A 23,877-nucleotide genomic window follows, 5' to 3' on the forward strand; every position below is an offset into this window, starting at 1 on the left:
AGTCTTTTGTGTGTATCCCAGTCAACACCGATTTTTTCTATACATCAAGAACTGGGGCAGGTTTATGTCTCGGATATTCTGAGTACCGCCGAGGTATTGTGCTGACTTAAAACCTGGCTTAGTCCAGAACAGACTCTGAACCATCAAATCCTACGAGATTGTGTCAAACTGGAGAAAGCTAGCAAAATTAGGTGGTTGTCATATGTTACGCACATGCTATTTAAACTGGGGCGACCAGAATTATATGAAACACCAGACAGAATCTGTAAGGGAGATGTGAAGTGGGTCAAGATGAACCTTATGAATTTATTGATGATGGAACGGGAAGAACAGGAGATGAAGAAGCCCTTAGTAAGGGCTCATTTTTTAACCAAATCGACTTTGTTAATTGAACCCTATCTGAAATTGGTGAACAGGGCCTTTCATCGTTGGTTACTGACTAGGTTCCGTTTTAATCTGATCCACTTCACTCTGGGTGAGTTCCCCGTAGGAAGTTTTTATATATTGATTGGCAAGGGTTTTTTGCAAGTTAGACCTGCCTTACTTACCTTCAAATGCTGAGTAACCCTAGGGATATGTTTGCCATTGCTAGTTTACTTGTTGCTGCTATGAGAATCAAAGAAAAAAGATGTATCAGATTAACAATTATATAAATATTCGGTCTATTGTAGCATGGTTTTATTCTTTTAACTATTAAGGTGATTTATATGAATTAGTGTTGTATGAATTTACGAAAATGTTTTTACTTGTGGACTTGTCTAAATTTTGCCCAGATGTGTGTTTTTTGTACTTTTATGATTTTAATTAATCGAATAAAGTGGATTGACTTGACTTGACTTGAATGTCTTTAAAACTTCCGATGTCTCGACTGCTAATCTGTTGAGTCGAGACTCTGACTACTGGGATCGCTTCTCCCGAGAGGGGTAGGTTTGGGATGTCTGCTGTTATCTCAGTAGAACAGTTAGCACCAGTATCCAACAGAAAAGTGATATCATTGCCTTTCACTTTCCCATCAATAAATGGACCTGACTGATCTACCGGTAAGGATGCGCCGAGTACGCACTCCTCTTCCTCCCCCCTCAGGCACCGTCACTGCTCATTTTCACTTTCATCAATATTCTGTAAAAGGTATTTTGAAATCACAGTATTTTTCTTACCACTTCCTCCTTGAAATCCGGCGTCCGCACTGTACTTTGGCTGATACACAACATTTGGCATAGGGGCTGGTGGCACCTGAACTGCTAATTAACTACCTGCTGCGGCTGGTGCATAAGCACCTCATTCTGAGTCTGTGGATTTAAATTTTGATTTGGGCCATTATTATTCTAAATATCTTACACTTGTTTTTCCAATGTCCTAACTTTCCGCACCCTTGACAAGGAAACGTCTTCTTTGCATCCTCTCTATTCATTCGTCCTCTGGATTTTATCACCATTCGCAACATGATTACTCTGATTCTGTTCTTTTATCGGACCATCAGCCTGACTATTCAATTTAAGTGTGTATAAACAAGGAGAGAGGTAGGGAGAGGTAGAAAACACTCTTATTCCCCGGTTATATCTGTTAAACAACAAAAGAGTGTTGTATGGTTATACAGGACGACACAAAGGAGCAAAAAAGGGAAGAGAACCGGCCTCACTTAGGTAGGTTAGGAAGGCCCTCACTCACCACCTGGTGATGACATGCTTCATCATTGGGCCCCACAAAAGAGGCAGAGTGCCTCTTTAGTGTGCTTCGACGCCAGATCTACTGCGGAGCAGGATTTGTGAGTTAAGGCGTGCAGTGAAAGTAAAATAAATGGTGGTGAAGGGTATATAAAAAATTTATAAGTGTAGCCAAAAAATGATTTATTGTATGGTCACTTAGGGCATATATTTAAAATTATGTGTTGGAAAGCAGTCCACAATTAATTGTGTGGTTATTTCCAAAAGTTATCGTCAGTCAACATGTTTCTGCCTATGAAACGGTGTAAAGTTACCAGGCATTCATCAGGACTATAGGAGTGTTCTAGACCTGGGAGTTATGGACGCGCTAAGGCCCACCCTTACCTAGGGGCGTGAAAGTGAAAAAAGGGGTGAAAAAAGTGCAAAAAGGAGGAAAAATATCTTCCTAGTAACTCCTGGTTTAGGAGGCTTCTAAACATTAGGTTTCTGCACCTGTAGAAGGAAATGACGAAGACATACATATAGAACAAGACAAACAATTAACTGTTCGTCTTAATCATACTAGTAGGTCTGTGGTGCTCCATACATGGTGGGTGGACAGTGAGCGGTGCCATAACTGTACATTTAACAACACCTCTGTCCTCGGGATAATACGCACTAGCCACTGGGACGTGCGCGGTGCTAAGAGTGAGATAAATAGTATGGAGAAAATGGGTATTTAAAAAGGGAAACAATTTCCTGATGGCGATCAATGAATCACATACTGTAAGGTGATCGCTAGATGCACAAAGTTAAAATGTCTCACTTAAAAGGTGTAGCGAGGGGACACCATGGGTCACGGGAGGGGGGGTGGAAGCGTATTTGGCACACCCTTTGTAAAGGAGAAAAACAAGCAAAGAATCAGAAACACACTGACACATGCAGAGAACGGTACTTAGCTTTGTGATATGTCGCCATGATGAGAGGCGCCCAAGTCTCGTAATGCACTTACGCCCTTGACGCTAGGCACCCGCTGTGTACCTGCGAGAACCCTCTGACCAGACCCCGACGATGAAGAGCGGGGCCGGAGGAGCTGATTATATATGTTTGTAAACTGGGAGTTTGTGGCTTCCGAGGTCGGGGCCTGCAGATGAGGAGGCGGAGCCAAAGAAAGTCGGCCTACCAGAGCAGGGGTCACGAAGTGACGGGGTTAGTCACATGGCCCGCGTCACCGGCAGTGGGCTATGTTGACGTTTCCAAGGAAACCCGACCTAGTCCGGGTGATTAAAAGTGGAAAGCTTTATTGCGTGCGGAGTGCAGGGCATCATGCACGTAATTGGAAGCGGTTGCTCGGATGTAAACTCACGCATATATACAATGGAGAGTCCCGCGAGTTATGTACTACAGCCCCTAGGGATATAAACACTGGTAATTGGGCATACATGAGGGGGGAAAACAAAGTGAAAAGTAAAAAGTAAAAGCCCAGGAGGTTTTGGTCTAGCCGATCCGAATCTCATGTGTCTGCATCTCGGATCGATACAGCGGGTTAACAGTTAAATGGGAGTGAGTAACAAGAGGCTCCACAAGTATGAGTAAAGCCATAAATGATGACACGCTGGGTCATTGAGCTGCGAGAGGGAACTTAATGGAAGGCGAAGCGTCAATCGCAGGGAACCCCCCACGGTGTGGTCCGCAGTGGGGTGGATGGTGGGTGGCCCTGCTCCGAAGTAGGGACGAGGGCTATCAAGGGACAGTGATCACGGGGTACCGTTTCAATGTGCCTGGCAGACTGTTAACTGTGGGTATTTAGACATAGTCTAGTGATATCAAATGAAGGTTACTTTAGTACAGAGATCCAGGGGATGTCATCATTCAGTACAATTGTATGGGTCCTCAGTCTGTAGACCCACCTTTGCTCTTTTTCAAACAGACGATTTTTTATGTTGCTACTAGTGTTCAACTGCTCAATCACAGTCCACCGCATGTCGTTGGTGGTGTGATTGTTCTCCAGAAAGTGTCTACTCATTTTGGTTGTTGTTTTTTTTACATCTAATGTTCGACCTGTGCTCGCAGATCCTCTGCTTCACTTTCCTACTCGTCAAACCCACATAACGTAAGTCACACGGACAGGTGATAAGGTATATGACATTAGCAGAGTTGCAATTGGTATGGTCTCTCTGCGTCCATACTTTCCCTGGTTCGAGCGCAAGGGATTTTGTTGGTACAGTCAGGTGACACACACTACAATTGGAGCACGGGAAATGTCCCGTCACTCTGGGAAGACCCCATGTATCCGTCACTGATCTTGCTGTTGCTGGGGCAAACTCTTTTGGTCGCGTGTGTACCAATGCATCTCTCAGGCTACGTCCCTTCTTGAAGGAAAATAAAGGTTTTTCCCAGGTTTTTTTGGTACTGGTTATTATCTTCCAGTTTTTATTGATGTATTTTTTCATGGTATTGGAGAGGGTACAGTATGTAGTTACGCAGGTGAGTGAAATATCCTTGGGGTGGTTACTGTTATCCTCAAGGAGAGCTTCCCGCGGTTGGTTGCGCGCTCTTTTGTAACCCTTACTCAAGGTGGTCAGAGGGTAGCCTCTTATCTTCAGTTTCTCTGTTAGGTAAAGAGATTGTGCTTTGAAGTCTTGCACATTGGAGCAGTTGCGTCTAATCCGCAGGTATTGACCATACGGTAGGTTTTCTTTAAGAGGGCGGGGGTGAAAGCTGGTAAACTCCAATAAATTGTTTTTTGCAGTTGGCTTGTAGTGTGTTTTGGTTGTGAGGCCTGTGCCTGTAACCATGTTTGTCACATCCTAAAAGACCGCCTCAGTTCTACTAGTTGTGTGAGTAAACTTAAGGTTCGGGTCTAGGGTGTTGATCCATGTTAGGAAAGTTGTTAGTTGTTCGTCACTGCCGGTCCAGATCATCAGAACGTTATCGATGTAACGTTTCCAGCACTGTATATATGGAATAAAGAGACCATTGGGCGGTAAGATATGTTTTGCCTCAAAGTCGGCGACATACAGGCCTGCCACGCTTGGGGCTAAAGTACTACCCATGGAGGTACCCGTACATTGCAGGAATAGTTGGCCCTTGTATGAAAAGAAATTTTCTTTTAATGCTAATGTAGCGCATTCAATGATAAACTCCTTCGGAGTTTGGTAATTCCAGACCACCATGTTCAGTGCTTCACCCAGGACTCTGATGGTGCCTCTTTAGTGTGCTTCGACGCCAGATCTACTGCGGAGCAGGATTTGTGAGTTAAGGTGTGCAGTGAAAGTAAAATAAATGGTGGTGAAGGGTATATAAAAAATGTCTAAGTGTAGCCAAAAAATGATTTATTGTATGGTCACTTAGGGCATATATTTAAAATGATGTGTTGGAAAGTAGTCCACAATTAATTGTGTGGTTATTTCCAAAAGTTATCGTCAGTCAGCATGTTTCTGCCTATGAAACGGTGTAAAGTTACCAGGCATTCATCAGGACTATAGGAGTGTTCTAGACCCTCGTGGTATGGACGCGCTAAGGCCCACCCTTACCTAGGGGCGTGAAAGTGAAAAAAGGGGTGAAAAAAGTACAAAAAGGAAGAAAAATATCTTCCTAGTAACTCCTGGTTAGGAGGCTTCTAAACATTAGGGGCCAGATGTAGGTCGCCAATTACCGGTCGGTAATGGCCGAAAATCTGTAAATTCGTCCGTTACCGACCGGTATCCATGAAATGAGATGTAGGAGCCCCAAATTTACCGATTCGGAAAACACGCGTCGGTATAATTCCGACTCGGTAAATATGAGTCGGTATAATTCCGACTCGGTAAATATGAGTCGGTATAATTACAGAGGCGGAAAATACCGAATCCATATCTACCGAATTCTTATTTTCCGAATCGGTAAATAAGAAACGGTAAAAAATGGCCATGGAGATGTAGGAAAGCCCAAAAATACTGAATTTGCGGAAATTCGGTATTTATGAGTCGGTATTTACCATGGATTGAATGCAGGTGGTAACCAGGGGATGTCCATAAAAAGAGTCCCAAAATGCATCTGTGGAACCATAATGGCGGCTTTCTACGTCATAGCAAGGCGGAAAAGACTACAGGCAGCAGAAGAGAGAGAATGGCAAAGGGAGGAACAAGTGTACAGGCAGAGGATAACACTGTTCCAACTGACAGAGCCAGAAATACTCCAGAGGTACAGGCTACACCCCGACACCATCAAGGACTTAATCAGGGACCTACACCCACTCCTGGAGCACCCAACACCAAGGGCCCACGCCATCCCACCCCATGTCCAGGTGCTATGTAGCTTACACCTGCTGGCCTCTGGGAGCTACCAGAGTGTGATAGCTGCAGTGGGTGGTGTGTCCCAGGGCTGCCTGTCCCGCTTCTTTAGGAGGTTTTTTGACGCCATGATGCAGAGGATGGGCATTACATTTCATTCCCTGCTACACCAGCAGAACTAGCAAAAACCAAGACAGACTTCTATCACCTGGCATACTTCCCTCACGTCATAGGCTGCATCGATGGTACCTACGTAGCACTCTGTCCACCTGCAGCCACAGAGCACATATACAGAAACCGCAAGTCAACGCACTCCATCAACGTACAGGTCATATGTAATGCAGGGAACCTCATCACAGACATCGTTGCGAAGTTCCCCGGAAGTACCCATGATTCTTACATATTCCAGAATAGTGGAATATACACACGCCTATTTGCCGGTGAATTTGGAAATGGATACCTGCTAGGTAAATCACATTGACACACCATGACACTCACAGCAGATCTACGTCTCATGGACATGCAATTAATGTCATTCTTTCTCCCCCTAAGCGACAGTGCATATGCCCTGCGGTCCTTTGTGCTCACCCCCTACCTCAGCCCATCCACCAGGAGTGAAAGGCGATACAATGTGGCTCACAGATCTACACGAAACGTTGTGGAGCGGACATTTGGACTCCTTAAGAGCAGGTTTCGCTGCCTCCACAAGAGTGGAGGGGCACGGCAGTACACCCCAATCATCTGCTGCAAAATCATAGCGACCTGTGCAATGTTACATAATCTCGCTACAAAGGAAGGCACAGAGGTGGAGATCACACATCATGAGGACTTTGATGATGACACAGAGGAGGCAGAGCCCCATGGTACAGTGGCAGCAGCAGCTACAGATGGGAGACTGAGACGGGAAGAGGTCACGCAGCTATATTTCTGAGTGAGTAATGAGACACAGGCAGGCTAAGTTATTGGTGTACGTAGTTTATTAATCACTACGCAACTGCATTGATAGCACACATTGGGCACACAATATCAAACAGTCCATGACTGTGTTGTCACGGTTAACACCACCGTGACCTCTTCCTCGGGTGGAGGGCAAAGTCAATGTTTGTGGCCACGGACCACAGGGCGGGACTGCTGTGGCTGTGTGTCAATGTTCTCGGTGTGGCATGTGTCACTTCCCCGACGCCTGCCGCTCCTATGTAAGTGTTGCACAGGAGTGCTTGCGCCACTCCTGCTGGTGGACCCCTCTCTTTCCAACACACAAGTGCCGCCTCCAGTGGCAGTCTGTTGAGCGAGCACGAGCTCCATTGCAGAGGTCATCCTGCCCATTCCTACAGATACATTTGTGCAGCACTGCACAATGGCATCCTGCATCGCCACTGACCGTCTGCACAGCACGGTGGTAGCAGTAGCAAACCTGTTCAGGGCTTTTGTCTGCTGCCGCACGTCAACACGTGCCTTGCGTCTCTCCAAATGGTCCCTGTCCAACTTGTCACACAGGACAGTCATGCACTGTGTAATGTCAGAAATGCCAGACGCCATTGACTGCATGCTCTCTCATATTTCCCCTATGCCCTTGCCTACTGTATCGAGTTTTTTGTTTGTTGTGCATGCCTGCCTCTGAACCCCCATCATCGCTTTTGCCTGCAGGCGCTGTACTTTGACCATGGTGGCCTCCAGTCCGCAGACGACCCCCTGATCCTGACGCACATCTTCTGCCTCACGCGGCCTTCGCCCTCGGACACTGGCCCGCAAAACTCTTGTTGGCTGTTTCCTGTGTGTCACCCTCCACCTCCTCCTCCTCCTCAGATGTTTCCAGTATTCTGCGCGGGGGCACATCAAGGCGCCTTGCCCTTCCCAGCACTGGGGATGGTGTTGTTGGGGTGGGGGACTGTGCAGCCGCTCCTGTCTCCTGACTCCCAAATAACAGAGGGGACTGTGGATGTGGTGCTGTTGGCTCCTCAGGTGACTGGGCTGCCTGCTCTTGGTCCTTCCCTCCGTGTGATGTGCTTGGTCCAGCTCCTTCCCTCCTCTTCTCTCTATCCTCTGCTGTGCTGCGCATTGACTCTCCTGTGGACAGACATGGACATTGTGTCAGTGGGGTTGTTCACCTGTGTCTCATGATAAAACACACTACTATTGCACTTTTGCCTGTCTCTCAATTTGCCTATGCAAGTTGTCTGTTGCTCCCCTTGCTGCAAGGCATGCTGACTGCTCAGAGGTATCTACCCATGACTACATTTCCCAGGATGCATTGCAGGACATTAGTACAACCTGTTCTGGAGTGTGATTTGGGCACACAGAGTGTTTGAGGGGAATAGGTAAATGGGTTAATGACAATGTACTTGCATCTTACCTTGTTTCTTTGTGCCTCTTGCTGAGCTGTCAGCGTCCCCGATGCCGTGGATGCATTCCTTCTCAAGGGTGGATGCCACCATCTCCTCGATGTCGCTGAGTCGTGGGGCTCTGTTTCTTCCTCCCCCTGTTAACGCACATTCCTTGCGGTGGGCCGCAAGTTTCTTCTTGGTGATAATGCGGATGTCATACCACCGTTTTTTGAGATCTTCAAGGTCACGGTGGGTGACACCAATGGCATTTACCTTGCCTTGTATTTCTATCCAGGTGCTGCGCTTGATGGATTCTGCTACATGCAGTGATAGCTTGCCAAATATCTTGCTGTAATTTCTTGCCACCTCTGCTACAAGCACCTGCAGTTCTTCTTGGCTGAACTTCTGATTCCTTTTGCGCTCTGCAGCATCCCTCTGTGCATCCTGACTCTCCATGGCGCTGTGTTGGTTAGCTCAGGGAAGCCTGCCCCACACTCTGTCCTCCTGCTCTCCTGACTGTTGGTTTCTGCACCTGCATGGGCGTGGCCAGTCCCAGGTACTGGGGAGGGGTGCTTGAATCTGATTGGTTGATTCCCCAGTGCCCTTGGAATTGGGTGTGGTTGGAGTTCCTGATTGGTTCACAGGCTCACATGTTTGTCAGTTTCAAATTTCCGATTCGGAATTTACCGACTCGGTATTTACCGATTCGGTATTTACCGACTCGGTATATTCCGAATCGGTACTACCCATTCATTCCTATGGCCCATGGACCCGTTGGTATGTATGGGTTTTACCGATTCGGATTTTACCGAGCATGGTAAATACCGATGCGGTAAAGACCGATTTCAGATACCGAGTGATTCCGATTCGGTAATTTTTACCGATTTTTTATCTACATCTCATTTTCCGATTCTGAAATACCGATTCGGTATGACTCGGTATTTTAGAATTGGTAAATTAGAATTACCTACATCTGGCCCTAGGTTCCTGCACCTGTGGAAGGAAATGACGAAGACATACATATAGAACAAGACAAACAATTAACGGTTGGTCTTAATCATACTAGTAGGTCTGTGGTGCTCCATACATGGTGGGTGGATAGTGAGTGGCGCCATAACTGTACATTTAACACCACCTCTGTCCCCGGGATAATACGCACTAGTCACTGGGACATGAGCGGTGCTAAGAGTGAGATAAATAATATGGTGAAAATGGGTGTTTAAAAAGGGAAACAATTTCCTGATGGCGATCAATGAATCACGTACTGTAAGGTGATCGCTAGATGCACAAATACTATTTATCTCACTCTTAGCACCACGCACGTCCCAGTGACTAGTGCGTATTATCCCGGGGACAGAGGTGGTGTTAAACGTACAGTTATGGCGCCGCTCACTGTCCACCCACCATGTAAGGAGCACCACAGACCTACTAGTATGATTAAGACCAACCGTTAATTGTTTGTCTTGTTCTATATGTATGTCTTCGTCATTTCCTTCTACAGGTGCAGAAACCTAATGTTTAGAAGCCTCCTAAACCAGGAGTTACTAGGAAGATATTTTTCTTCCTTTTTGCACTTTTTCACCCCTGTTTTTCACTTTCACGCCCCTAGGTAAGGGTGGGCCTTAGCGCGTCCATACCACCAGGGTCTAGAACACTCCTATAGTCCTGATGAATGCCTTGTAAATTTACACCGTTTCATAGGCAGAAACATGTTGACTGACGATAACTTTTGGAAATAACCACACAATTAATTGTGGACTACTTTCCAACACATCATTTTAAATATATGCTCTAAGTGACCATACAATAAATCATTTTTTGGCTACACTTAGACATTTTTTATATACCCTTCACCACCATTTATTTTACTTTCACTGCACGCCTTAACTCAGAAATCCTGCTCCGCAGTAGATCTGGCGTCGAAGCACACTAAAGAGGCACTTTGCCTCTTTAGTGGGGCCCAATGATGAAGCATGTCATCACCAGGTGGTGAGTGAGGGCCTTCCTAACCTACCTAAGTGAGGCCGGTTCTCTTTCCTTTTTTGCTCCTTTGTGTGGTCCTGTATAACCATACAACACTCTTTTGTTGTTTAACATATTCAATTTAAGTTCCTGTTGTTCCGCCAGCTTCACTTGAGCCCACATCATTTTCTCTTTTAGCTTTCTATGCCTCGCCTCAATATCATCCCCACAATACTTTACATATTTTCAGAATATCATCTATAGTTTTTCCCTGCCAACACCACATATGTTGTTGAATCATCTGACTACTTTCTGGTCTTAAACCATACACAAACTGATACACAAAATGACTAGGCCTGGGCGTAGGACTATGCTGCGCTCGTGTAGTTTGTGCAACTACGCGTTACGCAAATTGCATGTAGCACTGTGCAAAAACACGTAGCGTAGCGGGCATTTTTTGCTTGCTTGCGGTCCTCAATTTCAAGTTGGTTAACGTGAGCGAGCAAAATGACATCCCGGGGAGACTTTTTCCTCGTTCGCCATCAGCAACATCAAGTTGCCGATCGCGAGTGTGGAAAATAAACCTCCCTGCGAGATTCTCAATGAGGGGAGGTCAAGTTTCTCACTGCGAGTGGTCGCGTATGCTCGCGACCGCTCGCAAGGAGAAACTACCAGTCCGCGTTGAGAAAGCTGCTGCTCGAGTAAAAATCTACTCGAGCGGCAGAAAACGACTGCTTGTACTGTGCAAGATGCTGTTTGCAATGATTGCACAGTGTGGACAAGCATCCGGCACTGTGCAATCATTGTGAACAGCATTTCACTATGCAGTTCACCTAGTGCTACGTGTGGCTCGCGTAGTGCGAAGTGCACTTCGCATAGCTACGTGTAGCGCTACTACGCAAACTATGCCCAGGGTTAAAAATTACCCATATCTTTATCTCCAATGTTCTCAAATCCACTATGCTGCTTGAACACCTGCAGCAATCACTTATAATAAGCATGTACAGATTCATTCGGCTCTTGAGTTGTTCTATCTATCTTTACCCAGTCTGTTTCTTTGGGAGGGATTTTCCCTTTTAGGAAAGTAATTACTTGCTGATATTTCTTCATCACATCATCTAAGGGTGCTCCTGTTTTTGAATCTCTGGGATACTCTGCACTCGGCCACTCAACTGTGATTTTACATCCTGTCCATAAATCAGCAGGTACCATTATATCAAACAAACCATCTAAATCTTTTAACAGAACCTTTGAAACTTTCACAAACCTATCAACCTGTTTTTACCATTCAACTGGTTTCTCTCTTAACCTAGGGAAATCATTTGTAAATGACAAAATATCTTGTAGACTCCAAGGGACATGAACATATCCACCTTCTGGTACCTCTCTCATGGGACACATTCTTTCTACCTTTCCTGATTCTTTTAATAAATATGCAGAGGACACTTCCTTCGCATGTGCTTCCTCCTTCTTCCTTGTCCACCTTGTCCTCCATTTGTCAATGTCTCCCCACTTTTGCAAAATATTCATCAACTCTTTTACCTGTAGCTTTTTATCGGACACATTCATATTTTCTATATCTTTATCAGTAAACTCCACTCAATAAGGTTTCTGTAGCACTTTTGATCTCCCTGTATCTATTCCCATCTCTGAAGCAAGCTCTGTTAATTTCTCATGAAATACTTTCACATTCCTTGTTATCCTCCTAAATATAAACAACAACTCTTCTTCATTGTAAGTGTTCAATCTTTCTATTCCCACATTTCCAGCTATCAGCTCTTCCAATTCCTCCTTCAATTTGTAAATGTCCAATATTTTGCTTTCAAACTTTGTTTTTTTATTCCCTGTGCCCAACTCTCCAGATCTTCTGGAGTTACTGCTGTTGAACTTCTGGTTCTTGTGGATACCACAGACCCTCCATCCTTTGAGCTGCTAAGTGTAACTCTTTCTAGGGCTTCTCTCTCTGATTCTCCCCTTTTGATAGATCCATTAATGAGACGACTGAATCGCACTCACTGGCTTGGTCATCAGTTATTACAATCTCTTTTCTAGGATTATTCAAGGGAGTCATTACAGCTTGTGGTTTTGGGCAATTTACTGTGTCTCCATACAAAGGAACAACAGGACCGATAGTTACTGGTATTGTTAATGCTTCAGGGTTCACATTTAATTGGCCTATTTTCTGTATTAATTACTCTCCATTTTTAATGCTTCTTTTTCTCTATATTGTAGTACCCTACTAACTGGTGTATCATGTAAAGTCTGTGTAACTAAGGGTGTTCCCATGACTGCTGCAATTGGAGGGACTTTACTGGGTCCTTCCAGATATGGTGGAGGGTTTTTAGTTAAAATGTCCTCCAAAAAACCATCATCTGATTCACCATAACCTGTCACTTTTATGTGTTTTGTTTTCTCTTTACACTTGCCTCCTGACTGTTCCTCAGCCATTAACACTGGATATAAGCCTTTTGATACCATTGCTTTTCTCCATTGCTTCAGCTGACCCCCACATGAATCACGTAAATAATGGGGGAAAATGTTCTATATATCTTCCACTCCTGTTTTTCTCTCGTTCATATGACTCTGTCTCCCATTCTTCTAAAGCCTCATCCTGCGTTAGCCTAGGTCTTGGATCTAAATCATTCATTCGTATTCTTAAATTCCGAAGAATTCTCCCATTAAACGTACCATGTTCAGGAAAAGCTAAAACCCCACCATTCTTTGTGTATTCTATCCAAATCCCCATCCATACACAAGTATGATATCCTCTCTCCATCACCATAAAAAATGAAGCAGGCGTTTTAGGTGACAGAATAGGAATTGCCTCTCTAGTCAACACAGGTTTTTCTTTCTTAAAGCAATTCTTAATTTTCTTTATTAATGACATTTTTCTCGTATTACCATACATTCTAGACCTTCGATGTACAAAACAATAATCCGCAAATCCTTGATCTTTTCTGTCAGAGTGACTCACACCAAAAGGCAAAGGAGAATTGAACATACAAATCTTCATCAACCATTCCTAAAGCAGTTCCTATTCAATCACCCAATCAGATTCCAGCTCACTCTAGTGGACTGACCAATACCAGCGCGGCCTTTCAATGTCGTCAGTTCTGCTCCTTACTACTGACCCCTCTTTTAAAATTCGCGTCAGTCACACGCCCGCTGTTCCAGCCTATTCCAGCACAGCTCTCTGTGATGTCAGTGCAACTCCAGCAACTGAACCTCCCTTCACAAGGTAAAGCAAAACGTATTATAAAATCATTCACTACTCTGCCTGCTCTGATAAACAAAGATAGATTTCCGACTTATTCCTGAAGCCTCAGAATTGCTCCTCTTTCACTGCGAGTACAAACCTCTGTTTACCCTTCATTCAAGCGCAAGAGAATCTGTTACTCCTTCAGTGTTACCCTTACTAGGTTATATAAGACCAAAGTTTCACCAGCGAACCTTTTGCTTTCACTCACACTCACTTTTACATGAAATAGTTCCTTATTTAACACTGCCAGCCCTGCGTAGCTTCTCGGTGCTGTTCCAACAGACGAGTAACCTCACTGCAGTATGGCTTCTATCACCACCCTCTATTCATTCCCCAGGAATTTTCCAGAAAACATAACAATAGACGCTAACTCTTTTTGTTAAACATAAATCAACCAATCAAAAATCAATACTTATCACCAAACTAGTCGATAATAACCATAGCTCTTCTACCAGAAAACTGATCCAGCGGCTTATCAGCAACAGATACTCCAATACCATATACTCACCTGGGCCCATAAACACACTTACACACACATTTTAGTATAACCGCTGGAGTCAAGGTTTATTGGTTCTAACTTCAAGATTAGTTTCTCTTCATTCCTTACTAATCTTTTCACAGATCAAAAAGTTCTTTCCTCTGGTTGATGGACCATTAGTTTAACTAGTTGATGGTGGAATTACATTAATAAATCCTCTTTCTTACAAAAAATAACCACAGACTCGGGGAAAATTTAAAATCTTTATCTAAATTAATTTGCATGTGAACCACTTCAAGGTACAGTACAGTCTCCGTCACTCATAGGAAGGAAAAATCAATTAATTAATCATCAAACACATTCTTTACACCTTGCAATGACATGCTCAGAAAGGAGAGGATATACAGAAAAGAACATCTACAACCTCACAAAGATATATTTACCTGGGATGGTGGGAAAGCCAACCCCCTGGCCAAAGGGCTGTTAAGGGCCCCCCGGGAAAGATCAAGCGACAAAGACTTTAGGACAGGATTCAGGATAGGATAGATGATCTCTTTAACACTGACACTTGCGTGGCGCCCCTCTCTGACACTCTCTTCCTCATCGAGATCCTTCCACGATCTTCTTCTAAAATGTATTTATTTAAGATAGAGGGTTCTGCATTTGATTCTTCTTCAGCATCTCTCGTCACTCTGGCAGCATTCAGCAAATCTCTGTCTGACTAACTAATTAAGACTACCTCAATTACACCTTTCAATGTTCATGTACCACCCATTAATGTTTCAATATCGGAAAAATACTTATTCTGATTGGACAGGCAAGGGGGAAGATCATCGCACAATGCTTACATTTCATCTCAGTCTATAATTCCATTGTTCAAAGATCCAACCCCTTAATTTTTATTCAAAATTTTATTTCCCACCCGTATTCACATCTCAGTAGAAACAATGTTTTAAATGTGTCTTGAACATCCATTCATCCAAAGGTTTTCAGTGCTTGTTCCCAGGGTATGTAACTTTTGTGTCCTTGGATCGCGTTCAAGTGTATGGTCACTCTTCTGGCTTAATCTTACCAGGCAAGTGCGGTGATCACATGTATAACAAACTCTGGTCTCCTACGAGAGACCCAAATGCATACTAATAAGAAAGTCAGAAAGACAAATATTAAATTTCAAGGATAAATGGTTTCACTGTTTACCACCCATCTCTGCTCTAATCCCATTCACTTATTAATGCTTTCCCAGCTTTAGTATTAGTAATATAGCTTGGTTTAATTTCAGCAAAGCAGATGCCATGCATGTGAGCTTTTAATCTGCCATTTTAGTATTTTCTGCTCACGTGCAAGAAATTCCCACCAAGCGACAGCTCGTCATACTGCGTAGAGGCAGTTGACTCATGCGCAATAAAGATTTCCCTAAACAGCCATTTTAGAACTTCACTCAAGTTACTTACGTTAGTAAACACATATGCAAGCTTTTCTTGCCTTTATTTTTGGTGTGGTGTGTATTAGTTTTACACAATACATAATTAGTACAATGTTAGGGAGTTAGATGAGAGGATTGCTTCCGAGCAAGTCTTTTTTTTACGGGTCCTGACTCCATCACAGCTGCATGGGGGGGAGCAGTGACTCCGACCAGGAGGTCAGAGGTCTTGCTCTTGCAAAGGGGTAGTCTATGGGTTAAATTAATAAAATAGCAGACATGAATCCAGGAGAGTTGGGTTCTCATCTTGTTTCTCTCCCATTCCTCCATTCCAAACCTATCCTTACCAAATTTTTAGATCCTCAGTAAATCACTAGAAATATCTGTAGTCCAGCCCCTTAATCCTCCCCAATTGAGAATACTTTGAAAATGGACAGTATTAAACACCATCTATACATTTGGAAATATAAATATACACTCAACAGGTTGTAAGTATATAAAACAACAATTGCAAAAATAGTGTTGAATCACATAACTGAGATTGTATGGGTCAAATGGAAAATGTGTTAAAAAGTGACTGTATCAGCTTACGTATGAAGATAGCGGTAGATATAACTGCAAGACGTTCAGCAAATTTGCAGTCTCTACTGTGTAAGGCCATAGTAGATTAAAAGGAAAAGTTGACCAATGAGTTTTCAAGTCTTCTGAAGTGCTTCAAGACCCAGAGATTACTCTTAAATTTAGAGAACAGCTTTTCAAGACTAGTGACTAGCATAGTGTAAGTCTGTGCCTCTCAGAATTAACATCTCCAAGAGGCCAAGCAGGTGACCCTTGTTGTCATTATACGAGGAAGTGCCACCTCTGCCAGGGAAGTGATGATGATGATGTTGATGATGATGATCAAAAGCAATGGGACTATTGGATATAGGGCATTGGTGAGCAACATACAATCACTTCCAAAACAAACATTTTCAATTGGTGAAACATTTTATTGACCTGTAATTTTATCTCCTCTAGACAACCTAGGGACTGGTTATGATGTCGGGCCGAAAGCCTCCTCCCGACAGTCAGAATCTCCTCGACCATGATGGAACCGTTCTGACTGACTCGGTCGGTTTACAATCCACCCGACTGATTACAATGTTCGCGGCTGGAATGTAAACCGTGCAGTCATTCCGAATCAGTTCTGACTGGCTCTCAGAGAATTTGTGTCGGTCGAAACCACATCGTACACCTCTAAAGACAGAGTTTCCGACCTTGCGATTATGATGCTGATTTCCAACAGCCTATGTGAGTCGGTCTGTCCGACACAGGAAGGTTGTCGGAAAGTGACTTTGGGGTCCCTAAGCAATGCCCCCTTCATCTTGAGGCCTCCAGTTGTGGGCTGAGAGAGTACATGAAGGACCCCCTTAAAACACTGCACTGTGTGCCCATGACAAGGTACAGGGTTTTACACACAGACCCCATTTACCCATAGGAGCCTGTGTTGTAGGGCACAACACAGGCTCCCATAGGTAACAATGGGACCAAAACGCTAGTCGGTCGGTTCCGATTCCGAGACGGTGTCGGGAGGAAAGTTTACGCACGAAATTGTAATTGGCCCAATAGTATGACTTATAGTTAGTAATGCAGGTTTTTCAGAGGCGTTTGTGAAAAATATTAATTACCAAGAAAATTTGCTTTAATACTGAGATCAAACAAAAGGAGTTAGGTCCTAGAACAAGGAGTGGGGGGGCTGGACCCTATTTAAACCATAAAAAACACAAAAATGCCACCACCCACTTATGACTTTTTGGAAAACTGCCAATTATTTTGGAGCAATAGGACAAACACGAATTCTTTTTGTTCGACCTGGTACCTTTATTTGTACCTGATAACTTCAGTATTTTTTGTTTTTAAGCTTTTTGTAAAGAAGGAAAAGAACATTCAGCAACTTCGCCATAAATATATACATCAACTACTTCACAATAAATATATACATCACTATTTACATACCACAAAATTAAGTACCATCCTATTATACAATCACAAGCATTCTACATATAATACAAAACATATACAACATTCAATAGAGCAATCCTGTGTATAAACGATTAAATCAATATTTATACAAATGAAAAAGAGACAAAGTCAAAATGAGGGAAGGAGTAATGGTGTAATTCTAGAAACAATTAATATTTATGAATAACTCCTTCCAGTGTGCCGACGCGTTTCTGGTGCAAAGAAGTCAATCTTTAGACCGTCATCAGGGCTCTGTCACTTATCTGTATTAATATGCAGAAAAACAATGTTTTATTATTTCTGCACTATATTGTTGTGAGGAATATACTAAATCGCACCGCCAATTTTAACACTGAAAAATACCTGTTGCTTTTTTTTTTTTTTTTTTAAAAACGTAATCCGAGGTTGCGACTCCTATGTTGTCGCATTCCTTTTTCTTTATTTATCGGGGTCTCTACCTAGGTGAAAGAAACAGGATTGTGGCGTTTTAGTGGTCATGTCTTCAAAACCTGTCATAAATTGCTCTAAGGGATGGACTGCCGACTTATCTCATACCTGTCTCTTGCGAGGGGTGGACTCAATGGCGACGATTTCTAAACTGGTTCAGTTCGCCTCGAATCTGTTGGTATTAAAAGGACTACTATTACCCCATTTATTTACAGTATGTAGTTCACCGCATCTAGCAGTGAAGCAACAGGGGCAAACGAACAACATACCTTCACTGGGGGGCGTGGACTCCTACCGCCAGGTCCCTTCTTTCTGTTTGGAACTCCCCGCGCGGCGGGCGCCGCGCTCCTGTCAGGTGCGTATGTCTGCGTATCCACAGCTTCAAATGCAGTATCTACAATAATGACAAGCGCATTTGTTTTAAAACAAATTCGCGCTAGGGTATGAACCCCTGAAAAGGCTCAAATCTTCTCTGTGCATACCTGTTGAGATCCCAACTGTGCTTCACTGGCTCACTCAGTGCTGATGTGGAGGGGCCGTTTTGAATTTTGCCATCACTTATGTCTATGATGTCTCTGGGAATTATGGGACATGTAGTGCTGAGGTCATTTTTGAGACGTGAACAGAAAGCAATTCAGCTCGCATGAAGGGCAGGTGACCGCTTTTAGAAGCCACGGTTTGTTGTATTTATAGTCTAGACACTTCGGACAAGCTGTTTAATCCAGTGACTGTGCTATTAAATTTTAAGATGATGAGGTACGCTTCTTTCTGAAGCAGGACCCTCTCAGTGTCAAGTACACGTTTCATCTGGTTCGTTGACAAGAGGACCGACCATTTAAAGTCATTCTCGCTATGGCCTTTCTCGATAAAGTGTTCAACCATGGGTGCTGTTGTCACTTTTTTCTTTATTCTGGACCTATGCTGGCAAATTCTCAGGTTCACCTGTTGACTCGTTTTGCCGATGTAGATCTTACTACATGGGCATATCACCACATAAACAACATTTTTTGTTTTACACGTTGTGAAGCCTTGATGTTTCCACTTATTCCCCAGATGCTGGAACTCGTTCCCTTCTAGTGTGCTGGCACAGGCTACACAATTGCCACATCTATGATGTCCTTCAAGTGGCTTCATTTTTAGTTGACTCCGCAAATCATTCTGAACTCTGGTGGCGCCGATATCTGCTCTCACCAATTGTTGGCCTATACTTTGATTCTTCTTATAGGCGAACATTGGGCGTGGAAAAGGACATTCAAGTCCCTCCAGAAGGTGCCAATTCTTTAGTATCGTTTGCCTGAATTTATCTGTGTCTGGGCCAAAGGTCGTAACACACACTAGCCTGTCAAGTTCTTTCTTTTGTTTCTTTGCTAGCAATTGCTCACGGGGAAAGAACCTAGCTCTCTTGCGGGAATGCTTTAATAGTTTTTTGGGGTATCCCCTCTGTATCATTTCATCGCAGAATGTATTCAAATGGACATCATACTCACTAAGTTCAGAGCAATTCCGTCTAATTCGGAGTAATTGCCCAAATGGCAGGTTAGCTTTTAAATTCCTGGGGTGAGCACTCTTGTGGTGTAAGATTGTATTTTTGTCCGTGGCCTTTTTGTACTGAGTTGATTTTAATCCTTCATCAGTGGCTGTCATTGTGACGTCTAAAAATGTCATCTGTGTTGTGCTTGATTCCATAGAGAATGAAATGTCAGCATGTCTGGCATTCAACCAGTTGTGAAACGCCAACAGGTCGGTCTGGCTCCCCTGCCACAGGAGCCAGACGTCATCTATATAGCGCCACCACTGGCTGATGTGATGTTTAAAGGGGTTATTGGTGTCAATGAACCTCTCCTCATATTGCGCCATGAAGAAAAACCAACAGGTATTTTTCAGTGTTAAAATTGGCGGTGCGATTTAGTATATTCCTCACAACAATATAGTGCAGAAATAATAAAACATTGTTTTTCTGCATATTAATACAGATAAGTGACAGAGCCCTGATGACGGTCTAAAGATTGACTTCTTTGCACCAGAAACGCGTCGGCACACTGGAAGGAGTTATTCATAAATATTAATTGTTTCTAGAATTACACCATTACTCCTTCCCTCATTTTGACTTTGTCTCTTTTTCATTTGTATAAATATTGATTTAATCGTTTATACACAGGATTGCTCTATTGAATGTTGTATATGTTTTGTATTATATGTAGAATGCTTGTGATTGTATAATAGGATGGTACTTAATTTTGTGGTATGTAAATAGTGATGTATATATTTATTGTGAAGTAGTTGATGTATATATTTATGGCGAAGTTGCTGAATGTTCTTTTCCTTCTTTACAAAAAGCTTAAAAACAAAAAATACTGAAGTTATCAGGTACAAATAAAGGTACCAGGTCGAACAAAAAGAATTCGTGTCTGTCCTATTGCTCCAAAATAATTGGCAGTTTTCCAAAAAGTCATAAGTGGGTGGTGGCATTTTTGTGTTTTTTATGGTTTAATACTGAGATCAGCAAATTCAATATGATTATCCACACCAATATCTAAGGCCAAAAGCAGAGTAGAGCATTTTTTTGTTATTGTTGGGCCCGAGCCCTTATACACCTTACTAATGGATGTCTAACAATCACCCAACTTCAAGTTTTCACAAAGGCTCTGGACCTTTTGCATTGACTAGACTGTTCTCAGCTAACAAACATCGAGGCCCATGGTTAATAACTATACTGCTTACCTACTTATTTGTTTAGTTTATAGGGTTTCTAGACCACTTTCTCCAAATGGTTTTACAGAGTTGTAGGCGATGGTAGAGAATACAGAAACCAGTGGAAATAGAAGGGTGGTAGAAAGAAAATGAATCTACCGGAGATAATAATTAAATATGCATAAAATACCCAGATTCAAGCATACAACAGTACATTAACGAGGGGAGGAGACACATCCAGCAGCTTCAACAGTGCACTGATACACAACTGTAAAGGCCCTGACCTTAAAGTTGTTCAATCAACATTCGGAAATTGCACAGATTTAAATGCCAGGCTGGAACAGGAAAGTTACTGTGGTTGGTCTTTACAAACACCTATTGATGAAGCAAGCCAGAGATCCGCATAATGGCTGCAGGAGCAGCAAAGCATCCCTCAACTATGCAAGAGGCTCAAGAGATGAAACAACGCCCATCAACAATGCAACTCCTCCCATCCTCTTTATCCCAGAACCTGCCAGGAAGCTGGCACCAAAGTGGCTTGCACAAAGAGACATTGACCATGCCAACCGCACCTCAGCAGAAGCTATGGAAATCCTCAACAAGGTGCCGGAGGATTGAGCAAATATGTTATGCAAGAACGAGATGGAAAAAAATAGAACAGAGCCAGCTAGTGCCACAGGTCCACAGAAGGACCCAAACTGCTACCATCACAACCTCCAGCTCGCCAATCCCAGTACCAGCTGACACAATCCGGGTCAAGGCCCGAGAGATGAAACAGCCATGCAGGTACAGAAAGATGGCTGGACTGCATCACACATCACCACAGAGCAGCAAGAGGATTGGAGTGTGTCATGCATCAGCATCAGCACCATGGTTGAATGTATGCAACTGGCAATTACACAGCACTTCTGAATGAAACAAAGCATCCCACACTGGTTTCAGACTATTTGGGCCTCATCAGTGATTGATTCTTCTGGCACAAGCAGCCTAGTACCGCCAGCCATGCTTAATTTGAGCCGGCTAGCATGCCTGCCCCCCTAAGGTGTCTTATAAAGGTGATGGGTGGAATGCTTGGATTAGTCTCAGCTACAGGTAATAACTTAGACCACACATCAGTACAAATGTTTTCTTGACCACCCTATCGCCTCTCCTGGGAAACAGACTTAAATCAGTGTTAGCCCGGCTCCAGTGAACATTAAACCCAAACAGACAAAGCGCTATTCGGAGCGGGAACACACCACCCCCAAAATGGTTTTGAACTATTTGGCTTCATCAGGGAAGGTCTGCTTCTTCTCTAAGTCACACATCTGGGTATCCCCATCACTCTCTTATTTGTCTTTATTCTAATTCTAAATGTATAAAAGCACACACACATACACACACTGAAAATACCAGTTATCTACCTTTCTAGCTTTTATCTAACATACCTTTAAATTCTTGATTCATCCTATTTTATTTTACTTTTATTTATTTATAAAGTTTTATATAACGCAAACAAGATCACGAAGGATAACAGAGCGGTTTACAATATGAATGAGAGGAATAACATAAATGCAGTATCAACATCCGAGCAGGTGAACGTATCCCTCTTTGGGTAAGAATTTGTTCATAAGGAATAGTTTAGCTTCCAATTTGAAAGCCTTTTTTGAAGATATTCTGCGTACTTCCGGTGGAAGAGAGTTCCAAATCTTTGGTGCATATTTATTGTGCAGTTTATTGCTGGTAATTCTTTTTTATCATTACTAAAATAGTGGATGAATGCCTTTCATACATTTTTGAACGAAAATGAATGCAGCTCTCCATTGCACCGTGCATATAGGGAAGCAACATGTGTATGGGAGCTGGAACGGGTGGTGTTTGAAGCAGGGTGTGCCCCGTGACGTTTGACAAGGAGTGGGGGAATGGAGAGCTGCTCATATACTACAGGAGGAGGCAGGAAACGAAGGAACACTAATTCGAAGTTGTAGCCCCATCCCCAGAAGGTGGAAGGGAGGGGAGGAACTCAGGGGCATATTATCAAGGACCGGGGTTAAAATTATCGCCGTTTTATCGGCAGGAAACTGCCGTTAAAATGGCGATAATGGGCTTGATAATACGCCCTTGTTAATTCCCATAGAAGCCCATGTTCTGATGTTAACATGGGCTTCTATTGGAATTAACAAGGGCGTATTAACAAGCCCATTATCGCCGTTTTACTGGCGGTTTCCTGCCAATAAAAGCGGCGATAATGTATCGCTCTTTCTTGATAATATGGCCCCACATTTCCCGGAACGTGGGCATTTTATTACCCTGTGTCTCGCAATGGAAGGGTGTTGCAGCCTATAAATATCTTTTTTAAAACACAGTTGAATTGTTTAAGAATTCAATAAATTCCGCCCACTCAATTGCATGTCAGCAGGCATGGAAGCATACCAGCTGTCTGAAGTCACTCAAACATCTCACACACCTTCTCATTTTTACAGAATTCACATTAACTACTTAAAGAAATGACAGACATCCACTTCTGTGGTGTGCCTTAGAAACAATGGAAACATATTCATGGGCTAGTTTACCATCCTTCAGAACTCTATAAGAAAACTCAATGCTGCCTTTCACAAATGATAGAAAATTGCGAAGCTCAAGATGTAGGGAACGCTGCCTGTCAATGATGTCATCGACAGCGCTCACGCTTGTGACGGTGAACCCTCTGAGTCACTAAATTAACCTGATCTCAAACCTCTAGTAGTTATGTCACAGACCAGATAGGCATGAATTATTTATGCAGTACCAAAACAGAAATACAATCATAATGCAAAACAATAAAGTCTGTAGCTCTCTGCTTTACGTGAGCCTTCTAGTTGTCATGTTAATGTCAAGGTTAATGTCAAGGTTAATGTAAGGAAGATTCTTCAGAACGTTAGGTTTTGAGCTGCATATTGACAGTTGATGTATAGGGTTGAGCTGATCAGGACTCTCTCCACATCGGGGCGGTTGCAGTCTATACAATAAATAAATCTTTATAAAGAAGCACCTATCCTCAAGTCACTGATGTCATTACAAAATCTCAAATTGAATTAGAAAAGTAGACTAAAATTAAATGCGCACAACAACACCAAAATGGCAAAAATTCAATAAGGGGAATCAGAGATTTGAATTTTCAAAAAGCACAATTGTATTTGCCGTTTTCACTTTAAATACGGCTTTGAACAAGAAGTCTTAAATCATAATCAACAGCATCACAGTGTTTTTACCCCTAACACATCCATTTCTATTGTCTGTGGATTTACCAGAAGCCTCTAAACTCTTCAACTTTCACTATGTCTTCCATCCTATTGGTTCCTCTTGCATAGGTGTGCGCCCACACTGTGCTCATTCCTCCTTCCCCTGTCCCAGTGTCAG

This window comes from Lissotriton helveticus, chromosome 10, assembly GCF_964261635.1.
Source record: "Lissotriton helveticus chromosome 10, aLisHel1.1, whole genome shotgun sequence".
NCBI lineage: Eukaryota > Metazoa > Chordata > Amphibia > Caudata > Salamandridae > Lissotriton > Lissotriton helveticus.